The sequence below is a fragment of the Salvelinus namaycush genome, chromosome 13 (assembly GCF_016432855.1).
Source record: "Salvelinus namaycush isolate Seneca chromosome 13, SaNama_1.0, whole genome shotgun sequence".
NCBI lineage: Eukaryota > Metazoa > Chordata > Actinopteri > Salmoniformes > Salmonidae > Salvelinus > Salvelinus namaycush.
This window is the reverse complement of record NC_052319.1, coordinates 485,918-506,047: the sequence shown is the minus strand read 5'-3', so window position 1 is coordinate 506,047 and position 20,130 is coordinate 485,918.

The following is a 20,130-nucleotide window of genomic DNA, read 5'->3' as shown; positions in this document are numbered from 1 at the left end:
AATACCTCATCCCCGTATTGTATTTTTTACTCTACTATCTCTACTTGCACATTCATCTTCTGCACATCTATCACTCCAGTGTTTAATTGCTAAATTGCAATTATTTCGCCACTATGGCCTATTTTTTGCCTTACCTTCCTAATCTTAATACATTTGCACACACTGTATATATATTTTTCTATTGTGTTATTGACTGTACGTTTGTTTATTCCATGTGTAACTCTGTGTTGTTTGTGTCGCACTGCTTCTCTTTATCTTGGCCAGGTCGCAGTTGTAAATGAGAACTTGTTCTCAACTGGCCTACCTGGTTAAATAAAGGTGAAATAAAATATATAAAAAATGATCACACTTGCATGTTCCAGTTGAAGAATTTCATTATGAGGGCATATGGAAAAAGTGAAATGTTGTTACGTAACAAGTAGGCTTTCTATATGAAGTAATACACTATACTGTAAATAAAAAATATAATTACTACACACAAAATGGTTTAGTTTAAGAGCTGGAATGATCTAAATACACACAAACAAAACCAATGCTTGACACACTACACATACGAGGTGAAACGACAGCCTAAATGCATTATCTTATTTCCCTCAGTTGAAGACAAGTGCACCGACATTGAACTCTTTAGACCTGGCCTTTAATTTGTGCATGGCGTTGACCTGATGCTGTGCAGGGATATTCATTGCAACCCTTTTACTCAATTAATTGAATTATGCCGATCGTCGCAGGGTGCCTCCTTCGAACACCTCCTGAATGTTGTTCCCTCAATCTGCATGTATAAACAATGTCTGCTGCGGGGATGAGCGAACATCACTCCGCCTGTCCTCTCCATCTACCATCTTTCCATCTCTTTGAGTTCACCTACTGGTACTGTGTGTGTGTATCTGTGTGTGCGTGAGTGCGTGCGTGAGTGTGCTAACGACAGCCATGTGAGTGGCTTTGTCACATTGGTTGATCCACGTGTGGAGGTTTTTAGTGGGAGGTCTCTGCTCATAATTAGCAGGAAGCAGCAGTCAGTTGGGGAGGATGTGGGAAGGCGAGGAGTGTGTATCCATTAAAAGATCCCCCCCCCCCCCTCAGTATTTTCATTATTATAAAACACATTTCTATCACACACACTTCATTGAACAGTTTCTTCCCCCTCATCTTAATGTTCTTGTCATGTGTGTGACATTCTCGGCAACCTGCTGTACTATATGTGAGTGAGGCTGTAACTGCGCGACTGTGACTGTGTGTTGTCATGCGCGTTTCTGCATGAGCACGTGTGTGTTTATAATTTAAAGATGGTGCCCAAACACATGGTCGCCCTGTTTCTAGCTCCTAGCCAACTTTGCAGTATATATTTGTTGTTGTTGTGTTATTTCTTATATTATGTGCTCAGAATGTTTCTTGCATTATTACCTACAGCTGGAAATAACTTTTGGATATTAGATCGACGGTCACTCATAAGCATATCGACCAGAAATTGAACTCACTGAATTGGATCCTTTGTTTGAACTTTCCGAGGCAATTCCATTCATCCCAGGGGCTGCTTCAAGACGCCATCGCCAGAGAAGAGGAACAAGAAGTGAGCTCTAGTCAGACTCAGGAGTTGTGCATACCATCCATCGCTTCCGAGTATAATACTCGCTAATGTTCAGTTCCTGGACAGTAAAGTAGACAACCTCAGGGCGAGGATTTTCTTCCAGAGAGACATCAGGGACTGTGACATACTCTGTTTCACAAAATCATGGATCTCTCCAGATATACTCTCCCTATCCAATCCGCCTGCGAGTTTCTCCGTCCATCGTGCAGATAGGAAGAAAGCACTCTCCAGGAAAAGGAAAGTGGATGTGTAAGTTTTATGATGAAATACTCATGGTGAGATTGTGGTAACGTACAGGAACTAAAGTCCTTTAACTCTCCCGATCTGGAATACCTCACCATCAAATTCCGACCGCATTACCTCCAGATATAATTATCTTCGGTCATCGTGTATATTCCCCCCAAAGCTGACACCACAACAGCTCTCATGGAATTACTGGACTTTGTGCAAACTGGAAACTGCGTATCTTGAGGCCGCATTTATTGTAGATGAGGACTTTAATAATGGAAATCTGAGGGAAACGCTAACAAAGTTTTATCAACACATCTCCTGTGCTACCCGCTTATTGAGCACTCTTGACCATTGCTACTCCCCCTTCCTGGACAGCTACAAGGCCCTCCCTCGCCCTCCCTTCGGCAAATCATTTCACGCCTATAGTCATTCCAAGCCGAGTCCTCAGAGCATGTGCAGACCAGCTGGCTGGAGTTTTTACAGACATATTCCATCTCTCCCTATCCCAGTCTGTTGTCCCCACTTGCTTCAAGATGTCCACCATTGTTCCTGTAACCCAAGAAAGTAAAGGTAACTGAACCAAATTACTTATGTCATCATGAGAGGTTTGAGAGGCTAGTTAAGGATCATATCACCTTAATCTGAAACCCTAGACCCACTACAATTTGCATACCACCCCAACAGATCCACGGATGATGCAATCGCCATTGCACTGCACAGTGCCCTATCCCATCTGGACAATAGGAATACCTATGTAAAAATGCTGTTCATCAACTACAGCTCAGCCTTCAACACCATAGTGACTTCCAAGCTCATCACTAAGCTCGGGGTCCTATGTCTGAACCCCGCCCTGTGCAACTGGGTTTTGGACTTCCTGATGGTGGGCAATAACACCTCCGCTACAATGATCCTCAACACTGGGGCCCCACAAGGGTGTGTGCTCAGACCCCTCCTGTACTGCTTGTTCACCCAGGACTGCATGGCCACACACGTCTCCAACTCAATCATCAAGTTTGCAGACGACACAACAGTGTCAGCCTGATTACCAACAGCGTCGAGACACCCTACAGGGAGGTGAGGGCTCTGGCTCATTGATGGCCTGATAAATCCTACCCCCGCAAGCCTATGTGAACTTTCCTCCACTTTAAGTGTAATGAGTTTGCGGCATATTTCAGAGATAAGATTAAAAAAACATTAGGCCGGGTATCAGTCAGGCAAGACCTGATGAGAAGTTTGATGATATGTGCCCTAGCCTACCACGCAAAGGCCCTATGGATTTATTTTCCCTGGTTGAAACAGACATGCTCAGGAAAGTGACATCACAACTTAAGCCTTCTACCTGCCTTCTCGATCCTATCCCCACGGCCTTCTTCAAAATAGTTTTTAATTGCATATCTGAAGAAGTGCAAGTTTTTGCTAATCACTCCCTGTTCACTGGCACTTTCCCCACTGCACTAAAAACTGCTGTGGTGAAACCCCGTCTGAAGAAAAGTGATCTAGATTCTTCTGCTCTTAACAATTTTCAGCCAATCTCCAACCTTCTGGAGAAATTGGTTTTCAAACAGTTAAATTATATTTTATGTGCCATCTGTATTTAAAAAAAAATCCAATCTGGTTTTCAGGCCCACCACAGCACAGAGACAGCCTTAGTTAAAGTGGTAAATTATCTTAGAGCCAACACAGATTTCAAACAGTTCTCTGTACTATTGGTTTAAGTGCTGCATTTGACACTGTTGAGCATGATGTTCTTCTGGACAGACTGGAAAGGTGGGTTGGCCTCTCCGGTCCAGTTCTGAATTGGTTTATGACCTATTTAACCGGTTTAGAGTTTTTGCTCACCTTTAGTGATGTCAAAATAGACATTTGTTTTTGAAACCTTAAATATGTATGAAAAAATCTGAAATATATAAGTATTCAACCCCTTTGTTATGGCAAGCCTGTCACGCTCTGACCTTAGATATCTCTGTTTTCTTTATATTTTGGTTAGGTCAGCGTGTGATGAGGGTGGGTATGCTAGTTTTTGTATTGTCTAGGGTTTTTGTATGTCTAGGGTTTTGTAGGTCTAGGTATTTGTATGTCTATGGTGGCCTGATATGGTTCCCAATCAGAGGCAGCTGTTTACCGCTGTCTCTGATTGGGGATCATATTTAGGTAGCCATTTTCCCTTATGTGTTCGTGGGTTCTTGTTCTATGTTTAGATGCCTGTCTGTACTATTCATATAGCTTAACGTTTCGTTTTGTTATTTTTGTTAGTTTGTTCAGTGTTCATTCTTTAATAAATAGAATGTAAGCATACAACGCTGCGCCTTGGTCCGATTCATACGACGAACGTGACAGAAGAACCCACCATAAATGGACCAAGCAGCGTGTTCAGGAGGAATGGACCTGGGAGGAGATTTTGGATGGAGCAGGACCCTGTACGCAGGCTGGGGAGTATCGCCTTCCGAAGGAGGAAATAGAGGCAGAGAAAGCGGAACGGCGATATTACGAGGAGTTATACTAAAGAGGTAGGCCACAGAAACCCCAATAATTTTTTATGGGGGGGGCACATGGAGCAGTCGGCGGAGCCGAGGAGCGAACCAGAGCCAGTCAGGGAGTTGGATGAGGAGTTCGATGCAAGATTCCGGAGAGAGGTGCTAGCATTGAGAACGCTGCAGAGCGGGCATGCTGAGGTGCGTGTCATCAGCCATCAGTGTGAACTGTACCGGTCCCACGCATCAGGTCTCCAGTGCGCATTTATAGCCCAGTCGTCCTGTGCTAGCTTCCCGCACTTGCCGGGCTGGAGTGAGCATCCAGTCAGGAAGGGTGGTGCTTCTCTCCGCACTCGTCCTGAGGTGTGTGTCATCAGCCCGGTGCCACCTGTACCGGTCCCACGCATCAGGTCTCCAGTGCGCCTCCACAGTCCAGTACGTCCTGTGACTCCTCTCCGAACTCGCCCCGAGGTGCGTGTCATCAGCCCGGTACCACCTGTACCGGTCCCGCGCATCAGGTCTCCAGTGCGCCTCCACAGTCCAGTACGTCCTGTGCCTCCTCTCCGCACTCGCCCTGAGGTGCGTGTCATCAGCCCGGTGCCACCTGTACCGGTCCCACACATCAGGTCTCCAGTGCGCCTCCACAGTCTAGTACGTCCTGTGCCTCCTCTCCGCACTCCCCCTGAGGTGCGTGTCATCAGCCCGGTACCACCTGTACCGGTCCCATGCATCAGGTCTCCAGTGCGCCTCCACAGTCCAGTACGTCCTGTGCCTCCTCTCCGCACTCGCCCTGAGGTGTGTGTCATCAGCCCGGTACCACCTGTACCGGTCCCGCGCATCAGACCTCCAGTGCTCCTCCACAGTCCAGTACGGCCTGTTCCTGCTCCTCGCACTCGCCCTGAGGTGCGTGTCCCCAGCCTGGTACCACCAGTTCCGGCACCACGCATCAGGCCTCCAGTGCGCTTCCACGGTCCAGTACGGCCTGTGCCTCTTCCCCGCACTCGCCCTGAGGTGCATGTCCTCAGCCCGGTACCACCAGTTCCGGCACCACGCATCAGGCTTCCAGTGTGCCTCCACAGTCCAGAGCTTCCGGCGACAGTTCCCAGTCCAGAGCTTCCGGCGACAGTACCCAGTCCAGAGCTTCCGGCGACAGTACCCAGTCCAGAGCTTCCGGCGACAGTACCCAGTCCAGAGTTTCCGGCGACAGTTCCCAGTCCTGAGCTTCCGGCGACAGTTCCACAGTCCGGAATCTCCAACGACGGGCCACAGTCCGGAACCTCCAACGACGGGCCACAGTCCGGAACCTCCAACGACGGGCCACAGTCCGGAACCTCCAACGACGGGCCATAGTCCGGGGTCTCCAGTGACGGTCCCCAGCCGGGGTCTCCAGCGACGGTCCCCATCCCCCTCCGGCGATGAGCCGCAGTCCAGAGCCTCCGGCGATGATTCGCGGTCCGATTCTACAAAGGTGGAGGGATCAGCGTAAGGAGGGGGGCCTTAGATATCTCTGTTTTCTTTATATTTTGGTTAGGTCAGCGTGTGACGAGGGTGGGTATGCTAGTTTTTGAATTGTCTAGGGTTTTGTATGTCTAGGAGTTTTGTAGGTCTAGGTATTTGTATGTCTATGGTGGCCTGATATGGTTCCCAATCAGAGGCAGCTGTTTATCGTTGTCTCTGATTGGGGATCATATTTAGGTAGCCATTTCCCTTTTGTGTTCGTGGGTTCTTGTTCTATGTTTAGTTGCCTGTCTGTACTATTCATATAGCGTCACGTTTCGTTTTGTTATTTTTGTTAGTTTGTTCAGTGTTCATTCTTTAATAAATAGAATGTAAGCATACAACGCTGCGCCTTGGTCCGATTCATACGACGAACGTGACAAAGCCTAAATAAGTTCAGGACTAAAAATATGCTTAACAAGTCACATAGTCACATAATAAGTGGCAATAATATGTGCAATAATGTGTCATATTAGTGTTATAGTGTTTAACATGATTTCTGAATGACTACCTCATCTCTGTACCCCACACATACAATTATCTGTTAGGTCCTTCAGTAGAGCAGTGCATTTCAAACACAGATTCAATTACAAAGACCAAGGAGGTTTTCCAGCGCCTCGCAAAGAAGGGCAAAAATTGGTAGATGGGTATAAAAAAAGAAGCAGACATCGAATATCCCTTTGAGCACGATGAAGTTAGTAATTACACTTTGGATGGTGTATCAATACACCCATTCACTGCAAAGATACAGGCATCCTTCCTAACTCAGTTGCCTAAAGAGGAAGGAAATCGCTCAGGGATTTCACAATGAGGCCAATGGTGACTTTAACACAGTTATAGATTTTAATGGCTGTGATAAGAGAAAACTGTGGATGGATCAACAACAATACTAACCTAAATGACGGAGTAAGAAAGATGCAAGCCTGTACAGAATAAAAATATTCCAAAACATGCATTCTGTTTGCAATAAGGCACTAAAGCAGGGGTGGGCCTGATTGGTGTCACACTTTTTATCCATCCCTAGCAAACACAGCTGATTAATCAAAATGCATTCTAAACTGAAGATCATGATTAGGTTATTATTGGAGTCTGGTGTGTTAGCTGGGGCAAAACTGTGACACCAATCAGGTCCTCAAGGACACTCGAGGAGTGGAATATCCCACCCCTGCATTAAAGTAAAACTGCAAAAATTGTGGCAAAGAAAATGTATGTCCTGAATGCAAAGCACTATGTTTGGGGCAAATCCAAGACAACACATCACTGAGTACCGATCTTAATATTTTCAAGCATGGTGGTGGCTGCATCATGTTATGGGTATGCTTGTTATTGGCAAAGACTAGGGATTTTTTTCTTGGATAAAAATAAATGGAATAGAGCTAAGCACAGGCAAAATCCTAGAGGAAAACCTGGATCAGTCTGCTTTCCAACAGACCCTGGGAGACAAATTCACCTTTCAGCAGGACAATAACCTAAAACTCAAGGCCAAATACACACTGGAGTTGCTTACCAATATGACATTTGATGTTCCTGAGTGGCCTAGTTACAGTTTTGACTTAAATAGTCTTGAAAATGTATGGCAAGACCTGGAAATGGCTGTCTAGCAATGATCAACAACCAATTTGACAGAGTTTGAAGACAAAAAAAAGAACAATGTGCAAATATTGTAATGTCCAGGTGTGTAAAGCTCTTAGAGACTTACCCAGAAAGACTGACAGCGCTAATCGCTGCCAAAGGTGATTCTAACATGTATTGACTCAGGGGTGTTGTCACGTTCGTCGTAACTTTTAAGTGAGGAGGACCAAGGCGCAGCGTGATAACAATACATTCTTCTTATTTATTAGAAGACGAAAAACGAAACGAACACTATACAAACTAATCAAAACAACAAACAGACGAACGTGAAGCTATACAAACAAATAAGTGCAGACACTGGCAACTTACACATAGACAATCACCCACCAACTACCTAATGACTATGGCTGCCTAAATATGGTTCCCAATCAGAGACAACGATAGATAGCTGTCTCTAATTGAGAACCAATCTAGGCAACCATAGACATACATACATCTAGACTAGACACTGCCCCATAAACATACAAAAAACCCGAGACAATACAAAACACATACATCCCCCATGTCACACCCTGACCTAACTAAAATAATAAATAAAACAAAGATAACTAAGGCCAGGGCGTGACAGGTGTGAATACTTACTTAAATTATATGTTTCTCTATTTCATTATCAATATATGTGAATTCTTCTGTAAATGTTTCTTAAAACATGTTTTCACTTTTTTATTTTGGGTTATTGTATGTAGAAAGAAATGTTTTAATCCGTTTTGATTTCAGGCTGTAACACAACAAAAAGTAAAATAAGTGGTATGAATAATTTCTGAAGGCACTGTATGTAGTCATTGAACACTGGTCACTTTAATAATGTTAAAAGGTCATTTACCACCTTCACAAGTGCAGTCTCAGTGCTATGATGGGGTCTAAAACCAGACTGAAGCATTTAGTTTACCTAATTCATATGTACAGTATCAGTCAAAAGTTGACACATCTACTCATTCCAGGGTTTTCCTTATTTTTAAAAATGTTGTACATTGTAGAATAATAGTGACGAAATCAAAACTATGAAATAACACGTGGAATCATGTAGTAACCAAAAAGTGTTAAACAAATCAAAATGTATTTTATATTTGAGATTCTTCAATGTAGACACCCTTTGCCTTGATGACAGCTTTGCACACTCTTTGCATTCTCTCAACCAGGTTCATGAGGTCACCTGGAATGCATTTCAATTAGCAGGTGTGCCTGGTTAAACGTTAATTTGTGGAATTTCTTTCCTTCTTAATGCATTTGAGCCAATCAGTTGTGTTGTGACAAGGTAGAGGTAGTATGCAGTACAGAAGATAGCCCTATTTGGTAAAAGACCAAGTCCATATTATGGCAAGAATATCTCAAACAAGCAAAGGGAAATGACAGTCCATCATTACTTTAAGACATGAAGGTCAGTCTATACGGAAAATTTTAAGAACTTTGAAAGTTTCTTCAAGTGCAGTAGCAAAAACCATTAAGTGCTATGATGAAACTGTCTCTCATGAGGACCACCACAGGAAAGGAAGACCCAGAGCTACTTCTGCTGCAGAGGATAAGTTCCTTACAGTTATCAGCCTCAGAAATTGCAGCCCAAATAAATGCTTCACAGAGTTCAAGTAACAGACACATCTCAACATCAACTGTTCAGAGGATACTGCATGAATCAGGCCTTCATGGTTGAATTTCTGCAAAGAAACCACTACTAAAGGACACCAATAATAAGAAGAGACTTGCTTGGTACAAGAAACACTAGCAATGGACATTAGACTGGTGGAAATCTGTTCTTTGGTCTGATGTGTCAAAATTTGAGATTTTTGGTTCCAACCACCGTGTCTTTGTGAGACGCAGAGTAGGTGAACGGATGATCTCTGCAGGTGTGGTTCCCACCGTGAAGCATGGAAGAGGAGGTGTGATGGTGTGTGGGTGCTTTGCTTGTGACACTGTCAGTGATTTTATTTAGAATTCAAGGCACACTTAACCAGCATGGCCACCACAGCATTCTGCAGCGATACACCATCCCATCTGGTTTGCACTTAGTGGGACTATCATTTGTTTTTCAACAGGACAATGACCCAACACACCTCCAGGCTGTGTAAGGGCTATTTGACCAGGAAGGAGAGTGATGGAGTGCTGCATCAGATGACCTGGCCTCCACAATCATGGTTAGGGATGAGTTGGACCGCAGAGTGAAGGAAAAGCAACCAAGAGTATGCAAAGCTGTCATCAAGGCAAAGGGTGTCTACTTTTAAGAATTTCAAATATATTTTGATTTGTTTAATACATTTTTGGTTACTACATGATTCCACATGTGTTATTTAATAGTTTTGATGTCTTCACTATTATAAAGGAAAAAAATAAAAAAAAATACAAAAAAAACTGGAAAAAAAGGGGGGGAAAATAAAAAAAAGAAGAAAAACTTTGAATGAGTAGGTGTGTCCAAACTTTTGACTGGTACTGTTTATACTGTATTCTTGACAAGGCTCATCCTATATAACTACTGCTGCACACACTTGTTCTATTCATATACTGTCCATAGTGTCTATACACACCATCATATACATACAGTGCATTCGGAAAGTATTCAGTCATTTTGTTACGTTACAGCCTTATTCTAAAAATGATTAAATACTTTTTCCCCCTCTCGTCAATATACACACAATACCCCATAATGACAAAGCAAAAACAAGTTTTAGCAATTATTGCAAAAGTACTGAAAATAAAAAATGGAAATATCACATTTATATAAATATTCAAACTCTTTACTCAGTACTTTGTTGAAGCACCTTTAGCAGCGATTACAGCTTTGAGTCTTCTTGGGTATGGCGATACAAGCTTGGCACACCTGTGTCTCCCATTCTTCTCTTCAGATCCTCTCAAGCTGTCAGGTTGGATGGGGAGCTGCACAGCTATTTTTCGGTTTCTCCAGAGATCAAATAACATTTTATTTGTCACATGCGTCGAATTCAACAGGTGTAGACCTTACCGTGAAATGTTTACTTTCAAGCCCTTAACCAGTAATGCAGTTCAAGAAATAGAGTTCAGAAAATATTTCCTAAATAAACAAAAGTAAAAAAAATACATAAAAAAAGAACACAATAAATAACAATAACAAGGCTATATACAGGGGGTACCAGTACCGAGTCAATGTGCGGGGCTCCAGGTTAGGCAAGGTAATTTGTACATGTAGGTAGAGTTAAAGTGACTATGCATCGATAATAACCAGAGAGTAGCAGCAGCGTAAAGGGGGGGAGGGGACAATGCAAATAGTCTGAGTAGCCATTTGATTAGCTGTTCAGGAGTCTAATGGTTTGGGGGTGGAAGCTGTTAAGAAGCCTTTTGGATCTCCGGTACCGCTTGCCGTGCAGTAGCAGATAGAACAGTCTATGACTAGGGTGGCTGGAGTCTTTGAAAATTTTTAGGGCCTTCCTCTGGCACCACCTGGTATATAGGTCCAGGATGGCAGGAAGTTTGGCTCCAATGATGTACTGGGCCATACGCACTACCCTCTGTTGTGCTTTGCGGTCGGAGGCCGAGCAGTTACCATACCAGGCAGTGATGCAACCAGTTAGGATGCTCTCGGTGGTGGAGCTGTAGAACTTTTTGAGGATCTGATTACCCATGCCAAATCTTTTCAGTCTCCTGAGGGGGAATTGGCTTTGTTGTGCCTCTTCAGGACTGTCTTGGTGTGCTTGGACCATGGTAGTTTGTTGGTGATGTGTACACCTTCTCCACTACAGCCCCGTCGATGAGAATGTGGGCGTGCTCAGTCCTCCTTTTCCTGAAGTCCAAAATCATCTCCTTTGTCTTGATCACGTTGAGGGAGAGGTTGCTGTCCTGGCACCCCATGGCCAGGTCTCTGACCTCCTTCCTATAGGCTGTCTCATCATTGTCGGTGATCAGGCCTACCCCTGTTGTGTCATCTGCAAACTTAATGATGGTGTTGGAGTCGTGCCTGGCTATGAAGTCAGTGGTGAACAGAGAGTAGAGGAGGGGACTGAGCACGCACCACTGAGGGGCCCCCATGTTGAGGATCAGCGTGGCAGATGTGTTGTTGCCCTCCCTTACCACCTGGGGGCGGCCCGTCAGGAAGTCCAGGATCCAGTTGCTTAGTGATGAGCTTTGAGGGTACTATGTTGTGGAACGCTGAGCGGTAGTCAATGAATAGCATTCTCATGTAGTTGTTCCTTTTGTCCAGGTGGGAAAGGGCAGTGTGGAGTGCAATAGAGATTGCATCATCGGTGGATCTGTTGGGGCGGTATGCAAATTGGGGTGAGTCTAGGGTTTTTGGGATATTGATGTTGATGTGAGCCTTTCAGAGCACTTCATGGCTACAGACATGAGTGGTACGGGTCGGTAGTCATTTAGGCAGGTGACCTTAGTGTTCTTCGTTACAGGGACTATGGTGGTTTGCTTGAATCTTGTTGGTGTTACAGACTCTGTCAGGAGGTTGAAAATGTCAGTGAAGACAATTGCCAGTTGATCAGCACATGCTTGGAGTACATATCTTGGTAATCCATCTGGCCCCGCAGCCTTGTGAATGTTGACCTGTTAAATGTCTTACTCACATCGGCTACGTAGAGAGTGATCACACAGTCATCCGGGAACAGCTGATGCTCTCATGCATGCTTCAGTGTTGCTCAAAGTGAGCATAGAAGCAATTTACCTCGTTTTGTTGGCTTGTGTCACTGGGCAGCTCGCGGCTATGCTACCCTTTGTAGTCTGTAATAGTTTGCAAGCCCTGTCACATCCGACAAGCGTCGGAGCCGGTGTAGTACAATTCAATATTAGTTCTGCCACAACTCGGTGAAACTTAAGATATTACTGTTGTTAATGTGCCGTTGGTAGGATATTCGTGATCGTAGCTCGTCTATTTTGTTATCCAATGGTTTTACGTTGGCTAACAGGACTGATGGTAGAGGCCGATTACCCACTCGCCGTCGGATCCTTACAAGGCACCCCGACTTAAGTCCCTGAAATATCTCCGTCTCCTTCTCCTGCGAATGACAGGGATGCTGGCCTTGTTGGATGTCTGAAGTAAATCCTTCACGTCCAACTCGTTAAAGAAAAATCTTTGTCCAGTACCAGGTGACCAATTGCTGTCCTGATATTCAGAAGCTCTTCTCGGTAATAAGAGACGGTGGCAGAAACATGTACAAAATAAGTTACAAATAATGTGAAAAAACCCCACACAATAGCACAATTGTTTAAGAGCCATCCCCTCTGGCACCATCCAATGTATTTTAATAACATTGATCCTTTTATTACCGCCCCAATAGGTCTACGGACGATGCAATCGCCATCACACTGCACACTGCCCTATCCCATTTGGACCAGAGAAATACCTATGTAAGAATGCTGTTCATTGACAATAGCTCAGCATTCAACACCATAGTACCCTACAAGCTCATCATTAAGCTTGAGGCCCTGGGTCTCAACCCTGCCCTGTGCAATTGGGTCCTGGACTTCCTGATGGGCCGCCCCCAGGTGGTGAAGGTAAGAAACAACATCTCCACTTCGCTGATCCCCAACACTGGGGCCCCACAAGGGTGTGTGCTTAGCCCCCTCCTGTACTCACTGTTCACCCATGACTGCGTGGCCATGCACGCCACAAACTCAATCATCAAGTTTGCCAACGACACAACCGTAGTAGGCTTGAATACCAACAACGACACGACAGCCTACAGGGAGGAGGTGAGGGCACACAGAGTGTGGTGTCAGGAAAACAACCTCTCACTCAACGTCAACAAAACAAAGGAGATGATCGTGGACTTCAGGAAAAAGCAGAGGGAGCACCCCTCTATCCACATCGATGGGACAGCAGTGGAGAAGGTGGAAAGTTATCAGTTCCTCGGCGTACACATCAGGGGCAAACTGAAATTGTCCACCTACACAGACAGTGTGGTGAAGAAGGCGCAAGAGCGCCTCTTCAACCTCAGGAGGCTGAAGACATTTGGCTTGTCACCTAAAACCCTAACAAAGTTTAAAACTTGGGGTTGCCTGGTACGGCAACTGCACCGCCCACAACCCTAAAGGCTCTCCAGATGGTGACGCGGTCTGCACAACTCATCACCGGGGGCAAACTACCTGCCCTCCAGGACACCTACAGCACCCAATGTCACAGGAAGGCCAAAAAGATCATCAAGGACAACAACCACCCGAGCCATGGCCTGTTCACCCCGCTACCATCCGGAAGGTGAGGTCAGTACAGGTCCATCAAAGCTGGGACCGAGAGACTGAAAAACAGCTTCTCTCTCAAGGCCATCAGACTGTTAAACAGCCATCACTAATACAGAGAAGCTGTTGTCTACATACAGACTTGAAATCATTGTCCACTTTAATAAATGGATCACTAGTCACTTTAATAATGCCACTTTAATAATGTTTACATATCTTCCATTACTCATCTCATATGTCCTGTATAAATTGTATTTTATACCATCTGTTGCGTCTTGCCTATGCTGCTCTGTCATTGCTCATCCATATAATTATATGTACACTACGGGTCAAAAGTCTTAGAACACCTCCTCATTCAAGGGTTTTTTCTTTATTTGTACTATTTTCTACATTGTAGAATAATAGTGAAGACATAACTATGAAATAGCACACATGGAATCATGTAGTAACCAAAAAAGTGTTAAACAAATCAAAATATATTTTATATATGAGATTCTTCAAGTAGCCACCCTTTGCCTTGATGACAGCTTTGCACAACTGGCAGCTTCATTAAATTGTACCTGCAAAACACCAGTCTCAACGTCAACAGTGAAGAGGCGACTCCGGGATGCTGGCCTTCTAGGCAGAGATCCTCTGTCCAGTGTCTGTGTTCTTTTGCCCATCTTAATCTTTTCTTTTTATTGGCTAGTCTGAGATATGGCTTTTTCTTTGCAACTCTGCCTAGAAGGCCAGCATCCCGGAGTCGCCTCTTCACTGTTGACGTTGAGACTGGTGTTTTGCGGGTACTATTTAATGAAGCTGCCAGTTGAGGACTTGTGAGGCATCTGTTTCTCAAACTAGACACTCTAATGTACTTGTCCTCTTGCTCAGTTGATCACCGGGGCCTCCCACTCCTCTTTCTATTCTGGTTAGAGACAGTTTGCGCTGTTCTGTGAAGGGAGTAGTGCACAGCGTTATACGAGATCTTCAGTTTCTTGGCAATTTTTCGCATGGAATAGCCTTCATTTCTCAGAACAAAAACAGACTGACGAGTTTCAGAAGAAAGGTCTTTGTTTCTAGCTATTTTGAGCCTGTAATCGAGCCCAAAAACGCGGATGCTCCAGATACTCAACTAGTCTAAAGAAGGCCAGTTTTATTGCTTCTTTAACCTCTTGAGAGTATAGGGGGTGCTGTTTCGACTTTGTGAAAATTGGTCTCCAAATTAAACTGCCTCGTACTCAATTCTTGCTTGTACAATATGCATATTATTATTACTATTGGATAGAAAACACTCTCTAGTTTCTAAAACCGTTTGAATTATGTCTCTGAGTGAAACAGAACTCCTTCTGCAGCACATTTCCTGCCAGGGAGTGAGATTTCAGAAATCTCGGTCCCTGTTCTGAGGTCAGTTTATAAGTCCCTGTGTACGCTGTGGGGCTACAAACACTGCATACGCCTTCCTCTAGATGTCAGTAAGCGGGGAGATTTTGAATGGAGTCGATTGCGCAATCTGGGACCTTATATAAGACCCTGGAGCGGAAGTACCTTCCTTTTCAACCGTGCGCCTGACGCAGAATGGACGTCGGACTGGCCTCCTTCCAAGCTTTGGTTTAGCCAGTTCTATATCTCCGGTCATGTTTTTATTCGTTATAGTTGTTAAAGACATCATAAGGTAGTTAATTTAAACCGACTTATAGCAATTTATATCAGTTTATTGCGATTTTCTGGCATTTCTTTGTGACGCACTTTCAAGAGTTGGACACTTTTCCGGTACATGCCGAACGTTAGTGGCCATTTCGACAGGACAAGAGGACATCTTTCGACCAAAAGACGATTGTTCTGGACAAAGGACACCTTTCCCAAGATTCTGATGGGAGTTCATCTAAAAGTAAGAACTATTTATGCTGATAAATCGTTGTTCTGTTGAAAAATGTTAAATGCATAAGCCGCCATTAATTTTTGGGTAGCTTCGCTTTAGCGCACCCTGTATTGCGCAGTAAGGTTAATTTTAAAAATGTAATTCAGCGATTGCATTAAGAACTAATTTGTCTTTCAATTGCTGTCCAACCTGTATTTTTTTAGTCAAGTTTATGAATAGTTTTCAATAAAAATAGGTGTCTTTCCAAGATGGCGCCGGACAGATTGCTTGAGTAGTTGGACACTATTTTCATTGTATAAGCACGATTTGTGCCGCTAAATATGCACATTTTCGAACAAACTCTATATGCATTGTGTAATATGATGTTACAGGACTGTCATCTGAAGAATTCTGAGAAGGTTAGTGAAAAAATTAACCTGTTAGGCTGGCTGGCCCGACACCGGTACACTTATGACAACATCCAGCTCAAGTGCAGGGCGCGAAATTCAAAAGATATTTTAAAAAAATATTTAACTTTCACACATTAACAAGTCCAATACAGCATATGAAAGGTACACATCTTGTGAATCAAGCCAACATGTCCGATTTTTAAAATGTTTTACAGGGAAGACAAAATATGTAAATCTATTAGCTAACCACGTTAGCAAAAGACACCACTTTTCTAACTCCATCAGTTTCTTACTCCATCACTAGCTATCACAAATTCGACCAAATAAAGAAATAAATAGCCACTAACCAAGAAAAAACTTCATCAGATGACAGTCTGATAACATATTTATTGTATAGCATATGTTTTGTTCGAAAAATTTGCATATTTCAGGTATAAATCATAGTTTACATTTCAGCTACAATCAGAAATTGCACCGAAAGCAGCCATAATATTTACAGACACCAACGTCAAATACCTAATTACTCATCATAAAACATTTCTGAAAAATACATAATGTGCAGCAATTGAAAGACAGGCATCTTGTGATTCCAGACAATATTTCCGATTTATTAAATGTTTTACAGCGAAAACAAAATGTAGCGCTATATTAGCGTAGCCACAATAGCCAGAAACACTTGGGCGCCCACGACCAGTTCACATGCACGACAGATATATGAAATAACATCATAAATTGGGTCTTACTTTTGCTGATCTTTCATCAGAATGTTGAACAAGGTGTCCTTTGTCCAGATGAGTCGTTGTTTGGATTCAGAATGGCAACTTTCCCTCTTCATTTAGCATGGGCACTAGCCGAGTGGCACGGATCTCTCCAACGTAAACACAGTCAGAGAACGGAACACGGCAAAACTCCCGAAAAAATTTCAATAATCTGATTAAACTATATTGAAAAAACATACATTACGATGATATGGTCACATGTATCAAATAAAATCCGAGCCGGAGATAGTTGTCGTCCATTACGGCAGCAAAACAGAAGGCAATCCCACTTCCAAGTCGCGCGCTTCAGAGTACCGGAAGTGGACGGTCACGTCAAAGAAATAGCTTTTATTCCACCTCAGACCAAGATAAACACAAAATTTCTTCTCTCACATCCTCTTGACACCAAGAGGAAGGCGTATGGAGTGTACGTAGACTCCTACGTGTCATGACCATGTATAGGCAGGAAGTTGAACAGAGCATATATTTCTGACATTCCACTTCCTGGTCAGGGAAAGTGCTGCCAAATGAGTTCTGTTTCACTCAGAGAAATAATTCCAACGGTTTTAGAAACTAGAGAGTGTTTTCTATCCAATAGTAATAATAATATCCATATTGTACAAGCAAGAATTGAGTACGAGGCCGTTTGAAATGGGCACGATTTCACTGGCTACTCAATACTTTCCCTTGCAGCCATAAGAAGTTTTAATATATTTTGGTGGTGATAACGTTATCGCTCTTTTTGCCTTGAATCAATACTGGGGTAATGTTTGCACATGTGGTATGCTAATTTAACGATATATTGTGTTTTCGCTGTAAAACACTTAGAAAATCTGAAATATTGTCTGGATTCACAAGATCTGTGTCTTTCAATTGCTGAACGCTGTGTATTTTTAAGAAATGTTTTATGATGAGTAATTAGGTAATACACGTTGCTCTCTGTAGTTATTCTAGTCGAGTTGTGATGGTGGCTGCAATGGTAAACTATGATTTATACCTGAAATATGCACATTTTTCTAACAAAACATATGCTATACAATAAATATGTTATCAGACTGTCATCTGATGAAGTTTTTTCTTGGTTAGTGGCTATTTATATCTTTATTTGGTCGAATTGGTGATAGCTACTGATGGAGTGAAAAAATGGTGGAGTAAGAAAAATTGTGTCTTTTGCTAACGTGGTTAGCTAATAGATTTACATATTGTGTCTTCGCTGTAAAACATTTTAAAAATCAGAAATGGTGGCTAGATTCACAAGAAGTGTATCTTTCATCTGGTGTCTTGGACTTGTGATTTAATGATATTTAGATGCTAGTATTTACTTGTGACGCTATGCTAGGCTATGCTAGTCAGCTTTTTTACTGGTGGGGGTGCTCACGGATCCGGGTTTGGGAGGAACTAGAAGTTAAATCGTGCCCATTTCAAACGGCCTCGTACTCAATTCTTGCTCGTACAATATGCATATTATTATTACTATTGGATAGAAAACACTCTCTAGTTTCTAAAACAGTTTGAATTATTTCTCTGAGTGAAACAGAACTCATTCTGCAGCACATTTCCTGACCAGGAAGTGGAATGTCAGAAATCGATGCTCTGTTCAACTTCCTGCCTATACATGGGCATGACACGTAAGAGTCTACGTACACTTCATACACCTTCCCCTGGTTGTCAAGAGGCGGTGAGAGAAGAAATTTCGTGTTTATCTTGGTCTGAGGTGGAATTAAAGCTCTTTGTATGACGTGACCGTCCATTTCCTGTTTCTGGAGCACGCGAAAGGGGACATGGATTTGCCTTCTGTTTAGCTGTCGTTATGGACGACTAACATCTCCGGTTTAGATTTTATTTGATACATGTGACCATATCATCGTAAAGTATGTTTTTTCAATATAGTTTAATCAGATTATTGAAATTTTTTCGGGAGTTTTGCCGTGTTCCGTTCTCTGACTTTGTTGACGTTGGAGAGATCCGTGCCACTTGGCAAGTGCCCATGCTAAATCAAGAGGGAAATTTGCCGTTCCAGATCCAAACAACGACTGTTCTGGACAAAGGACACCTTGTCCAACATTCTGACGGAAGATCACCAAAAGTAAGAAACATTTTATGATGCTATTTCTAATATCTGTCGTGCATGTGAACTGGTCGTCGGCGCCCAAGTGTTTCTGGCTATTGTGGCTACGCTAATATAACGCTATATTGTGTTTTCGCTGTAAAACACTTGATAAATCGGAAATATTGTCTGGAATCACAAGATGCCTGTCTTTCAATTGCTGTACACTATGTATTTTTCAGAAATGTTTTATGATGAGTAATTAGGTATTTGACGTTGGTGTCTGTAAATATTATGGCTGCTTTCGGTGCAATTTCTGATTGTAGCTGAAATGTAAACTATGATTTATACCTGGAATATGCAATTTTTTCGAACAAAACATATGCTATACAATAAATATGTTATCAGACTGTCATCTGATGAAGTTGTTTCTTGGTTAGTGGCTATTTATATCTTTATTTGGTCGAATTTGTGATAGCTACTGATGGAGTAAAAAACTGATGGAGTAAGAAAAGTGGTGTCTTTTGCTAACGTGGTTAGCTAATAGATTTACATATTGTGTCTTCCCTGTAAAACATTTTAAAAATCGGACATGTTGGCTGGATTCACAAGATGTGTACCTTTCATATGCTGTATTGGACTTGTTAATGTGTGAAAGTTAAATATTTAAAAAAAATATCTTTCGCGCCCTGCACTTGAGCTGGATGTTGTCATAAGTGTACCGGTGTCGGGCTGCACCCCAAACAGGTTAATTAGAACAACAGTTTTCAGCTGTGCAAACATAATTACAAAAGGGTTTTCTAATGATCAATTATCCTTTTAAAATGATAAACTTGGATTAGCTAACTCAACGTGCCATTGGAACACAGGAGTGATGCTTGCTGATAATGGGCCTATGTAGATATTCCTTTAAAAAAATCAGCCGTTTCCAGCTACAACAGTCATTTATACCATTAACAATGTCTACACTGTATTTCTGATCAATTTGATATTATTTTAATGGACAAAAAAAATGTACTTTTCTTTCAAAAACAAGGACATTTCTAAGTGACCCCAAACTTTTGAACGGTAGTGTATATTGGAGGCAGGCAAATACCTTTCACTGAGCTAGTTAAAGACAGACTGACAGGGATGAGAATTAATTGTAATTTATCTTTCTGTTCTTTTGTTGTTTGGTGCACTATCCTTCTGACCCTATGCAGCCAAGTCCCATTTACTTTTTAAACCCTCGCAGGTATGGCTTGTTTGGTGTCTGCTGTGAAGGAGTACCACAACAAGTCAACTACCTGATTGATGAAGGCATGTCATCGACTACATGCACCATTTCTTCACCAACTACTGAGTTGGAGAAACACGTGTGGACCTGAATTGTTATACCTGCAGTTGGCCAAAACAAGAACAAGTTTGTGCTCTAGTATAGTGCCTGGCGTACCATGCACAAGCTCCACCACAGTCTGAACCTTCACTTCCTGATCATAGGCAACACCAAGTTTGCCCCCGACTTGCTTCGGCCTCATC